This window comes from Varroa jacobsoni, unplaced genomic scaffold (genome assembly GCF_002532875.2).
Source record: "Varroa jacobsoni isolate VJ856 unplaced genomic scaffold, vjacob_1.0 scaffold_167, whole genome shotgun sequence".
Classification (NCBI taxonomy): Eukaryota; Metazoa; Arthropoda; class Arachnida; order Mesostigmata; family Varroidae; genus Varroa; species Varroa jacobsoni.
Window position 1 is genome coordinate 276,545 of NW_019213069.1, and position 5,364 is coordinate 281,908.

Here is a 5,364-nt window from a genome sequence, read left to right on the forward strand (position 1 = left end):
AATTCACTACGGAGTTTCCGCGTTCAGTTCAGCATCCAATGGTTGTTTCTGGATAGATTTTTAGAACGCGGAAAAAAACAGATATACTTTGGTCCATGACGAACGCATAAACTGACTGTGCATCGTACAACAGGCTCAGAGCGTTGTATCTATGGCACACGAAGAGCTGCACGTTCATTGGAAAAATTTCTGCGGGGGGGGGGTCCAAAGATGATCTGAACTGTGTCACGCTCGATCATTGATGTCACGCACAAATGCTGAATATCCTACTCTAAACAAGAACAGCTTACGTAATGATTGGTTTAAAAAGAGATCTATAAAGATAAGGAAGTGCGCATTGGGGAAAGCTCTAGTTCGATAATTAAATAGTACAAAAACGAAAGAATACAATTTCAAGCGTATTCCAAGGAAATTGAAACCTGATTTGATCTTTATCCAAATCTCAAATCAAGACGACATATGCGAGCCACTGTCTCGTTAAAGCTGGTTAAGTTTCTTGGTATGCCGATTGAGCCTTAAGAAACTTTAAAAAAATACTACTAATATTACCGAAAGGCCAAGGTTATATTATAGCGACCGTTAAAGTTAGCCAGTTATTTCTCAAGCTCATAGATGCTTGCAGTAAGAGACAGTTTACAAGTCTCTTATATGAAAATAAGATCACAGCATAAAGTATAAATATAAATGGGTTCACACTGAACTCTCTGGAACATGTTATTGAATGTTTTTTTCGCGTTACCGATGCGTACACTTGAGAAGCAATTAGTCAAATAGAACTTGAACTAGTCGTAGAGGATAGGAGAGAAGTGTAATACAAGAAATTATAGTACTTTTGACGCACTTTGGCAAAAACAGATGCTTGACTTCCCCTTCCCCACACGAATGGTATACGAGTACAGCTGTTTTGTTTCCCCGCTATTGCAGGCACCCCTATCAAAATAAGTTTAATCCAAGTTACAAGCGCGTGTATCCAAGATGCGAAAGCAAAGCGAAATTCATACATATTGCTGGCTCGATTACGGAATAGTATAGAGCAAACCTCTCTGTGCGTAGAAATAAGATCCAGTAACAACTCCACCTCCTTCCTAGATTCCCTTCCTGTCGTCCGCCCCACTTCATTCCTCAATTTTGAGCTAACTTAGACGCGCGGGGGGCTCGCGAGACGTAGAACAGACGACAGTTGTTCTTGGTTGGCCCACTAGTCGCTGTTCGTAGCGAAAGTCAAATCGACCAGTTAGCAAATAGCTCGAAACAATAGATCAATGGTACTGTATCTTATCTATCCCTATCTTTGTCAGAATAAAGCATGACTCCACTGGACTCACAGTCACTGTTGGTGATAAGTTAGCAATAAGACAGTAAGACACTATTGAGTGGGCGGAACGTTGTAAGCGATGAACAGCCAAAACAGCTCTAAGGATATATTCTACATTAGAGAAATAGTATAGGACAATACGATGGGCTGCAAACGAGTTCCCTGTGGAAGATACTATATCCAGTTTGAAATCGGCTTTTGAAGTCGCGGGCAAACCACTTGATGGCTACGTAGTACCTACGCGCTGCCATAATAGGTAAGCGCTGCGACTCAAATCGACTAACAGAATTCGGGAGCTTTGGTGACTGAGCGTATAAGACGACCGTCTGGAGAAAGACGGTAGGGTAACGAACCCCTTATCAAGTGAATATCACTAGTCGTAAACAACAAACAACTGCTAGTCTGAACGGAGGCACTTATTTTTCGTCGTGTTAGTAGATGCTTTTTGACCAAATGTTAACAGGTGGGCTACATGGAACAGCTAAGTTCGAATCAAGAAGCGAGGTAAGGATCTGGTTCTTCCACTACAGTTTCATCTATTTTGCAGCTAAACTTTCAGAGGCAAAGTGAAAGCAATTTATTTTGCAGAAGTTATTACGTTGGCTTATGTCACATGATTGTTTCGAGGTGAGAGAAGTTAGGGTGAGGTAGGTTTATATGGGCATTGAATTTTAGAAAAATATGACAGCAGATGTTGTTAGTGCTAATTGTGAAGCGAAACCACAAGAACCAGGAGGCTGTAGAGTACCATTCGGCTTAGTAGGAATGCGTATATGTGTTTATATGTCAAGTTGAACTAAGGCTTTTTACTTTCGCACTCGTTGTATTATATATCCTACATGCGGCCAGCAACGCATCGTATGAAGATGCTTTCGGAACGTATGCAGGAAACGCATCGTTCGAAGGAGGAACGTTGTTGACGTATGCACGACATTGCGGATAGTCATGTTCATAGGTCTGAATTTACCATGGCTATTTGTTTATATTAGTTATATACGTAGCCACGGTAATTGTAGTGGCTTGAGTCTGGTCAAATTTTAGATTGTATTGCGCAGATATTCGTGCTTGTGACGCCTTTATTTACCTACTGGCTATTTGTTCTCTGTGATTTAATTGACACCTAACGCTTTTATCGATATTATACTATGAAAGAGCATTAGTTGAGCTTAAATTGGGTAGGGTTTCGTCGTGGGAATATTATCCATCGTATACGCTATTGAAACCCTATTGGCCTGGCTCAGTATATGAAACAATTTTGGGACTCCTACTCTAGTGAACTGTATTATTTTCAGAAATCCAGAGGTATCTAGTCAAGCCAAGACATATGATTCGTCGCACTGACATGGATGCTATAGCATCTAAACTGCACGTGTGAATGAAATATATATATATATATAGTCTCTTCAAAAATGACCGGATCAAGTATTCGAGTACTTAGAAAAGTTACCGTATGAACTTGAAAAGCTTCTGTCCAAGATGACGTTCATATCTCTGATCGAGACTTAGGATTAAATTGAATCGTGTATTAATGTTGGTTGAAAAATGGAGAATGAACAGAGTTACCAAAGTTAACGTTTCCAGTCAATTTATCGCATATCTCTGGGAGGTTCAACGACTAACAAATTAGACACGATCTGACGGCTAACAGTGGCTTATGACAATCTTCAGCAAGGGCGCGTTCTTTCCGTGTTGTTTTAGACAAAATCTTATGAGTACATAGAAACGCATTTTTGGTATTCGTCGTCAACGTTAGATTCTGCAATATCATTTATTATAGTATTATACTCTTTCATTACCCGGTCACATTTATGGTAATATCTATAAATATAGCTCATATAATGACTGTTGTGCTTTAGCTATCTTACAGACAGGGGAGTAGTGTTCATCATACTTTTGTGTTTTTTAAAACCTCAGGTTATATTTAAACGCATTTATTACTTCAACAGCGTATATCCAAATATAGCTGATCTCTATAACGTTTAGGTATATATATACTCATATATGCAAGTAGAAATTGATGCGATGCTAGTACCTAGCGCTGATACTTCCATCCGTCTACAAATTGTCCCCTACAAAACAATCTTAGCAATGAAATCCTGATTAGAGGCTCACACTTTGCCTTTAATAGCCCAGTAAGACCATAGTAAAATAGGATTTCGAAAAAGGTAGCCGCTATGGTATCGTAATCTATTTACTGGCCGAGTGTCCACCAGATTTGGGCACATCACAGCTGGCCAGGCCGTCATAAGGTAATGTCTATTTTTATTTGCAAATCTTTGCCACAGCGGAAGCAGTGCAGGAAGTAACGGTGATGACAAACGCCTCGTAGTTCACGATGATATGGATCCGTTTGATGGCACGACATGAAAGCCGGTGAATGAGTGAGTAAAAAAACAGGAAAGTTTGTTAATTGCGGCTTATAGCTTCCGTTCTAGATTCTAGGACCCCTATATTAACATATAGAATGATATAAAATACATAAGTTCTATATTAGAAATGTGCGCATACTTCGGCATTGCGTATTTAGGTTGAACACTCACTTCGCATGTGATGGCTCTCCGACATGAGTTATCCTTAATCCAGTTGGTAACGCTTCTTATCTGCAATTTTACCCCTTAAGCTAATCTACGACACCTGGGACCCGATGGAAGAATAAAAATTTCGACAGAAATCTCAGCGTTATTTTGTGCCCAACGAGGATAAAGAATCAACGTTTTTCATTACGCTAGAAATAAGGCCTTATCCTTTATCGCTAACCTTGTAATTGATATCAACTAAGATGGTAACTTTGTCATTCGTTTTGGACGCTTCCGAAGCTATTGCATCGTGCCTCTTGGCATCTTCTCTTCGATCGGCTGTATAATACTATCACACAGTTTATCGTGTTCCAGTCGTTCATGCTCCATTGATGTTTTGCTCATTTCTGTCTGTAACAAGTGCGTTGCTGCTCTACTGCCTGCTGTGTCTTCTAGCAAGCGCATATCTCCGTAACAATCCCCTCTGGCCTAGTAGATCCAGCACCGGCACCATCCACTTGCAGAGCTTTCGCCTGCTTATTCTGCTTTGGTCGGCCTCTGCTAAAAGTCCACCGCCACCGCTACCGATGCACACATAACGCGCCCTGGCAGGACAACAGGGGACTCTGACTTATAGTGTTAGTGGTAGTGATGAAACTTTTAGAGAACCAGTAGCACGGTATACGTTGTTCTTTAGGCTCCTCGTTGTCCTGTCTCTGGCACCCATCGCCGGTGCCCGAGCCTGCCTGAGCTTTGGGTTTCAATGGCTGTTTCTCGCTTAGCGCTTTTTTTGGCTTCTTGCTGTTTAGCCTTTCTATCCAAGCAGCTGTCCAACAAGCGGCAGGCGTCGTAATGGTGGCTCTTCCTCATGCCGTCGTCCTGTTCGCGGTCTTTCTCTTAATTTTTCTTTTTGCGGCTTTGCTTTCGACCGGCGTGTCCTGTCACCGCTCTCGTCTTCGACGACCAGTTCAGCCGATTACCCTGTGAAAGCAGCGTCGGCGTCTGCCTGACATGTCGAACGGGTAACGGATTGTTCCATCAGTGGGTGGATTCTGAAGAAAAATGTTTTCATATAAGTAAAGTGTTGCTCGACAAATAACACAGCAAATAATAAATATGTTTTAAAGTAAATTCATTTAAAAGGAAAGCCCATTCCCTTAGGAGTCATGCTACGAATACCTATACGTATGGTTGAAACTTCCAGCCTAGGTCTTTGGATGCTTGTGTAAAAATAACAGCCAATTACTATCTTACTGCTGCGCTTCCGTCTTGTCAAAAACGGAAAGAACTAAAGAGGATTTTGGCAGTATAGAACCGGATCTCTGGAATGTTCGTCTGTCTGTCGAAGCTAAGGTGCGCAACCCAAGTAGGGTAAAGAGGTGTTACGTGTAACGACATAAGTTAGAAAAATCGAAATCATGAAACTTCCGATGCTCTTTAAATATCGAGGAGATGTAATTGAAACAAAGGGGATCAGTATGTGTCAAACAACTAAGTTGTTTTTTGTTCGGAAGGTTTAGCTTATATATATAT

At 41.1% G+C, this 5,364-nt stretch overlaps 1 long non-coding RNA gene across 1 annotated transcript; it reads left to right on the forward strand.

Moving 5' to 3' along the window:
- The first annotated feature begins 1,508 nt into the window (after window positions 1-1,508).
- Window positions 1,509-4,830, forward strand: LOC111270898 (uncharacterized). Its single transcript, XR_002686537.2, has 3 exons — window positions 1,509-1,571; window positions 3,601-3,696; window positions 3,936-4,830. It is a non-coding gene; the product is annotated as an uncharacterized LOC111270898 (long non-coding RNA).
- The last annotated feature ends 534 nt before the right edge of the window (window positions 4,831-5,364 follow it).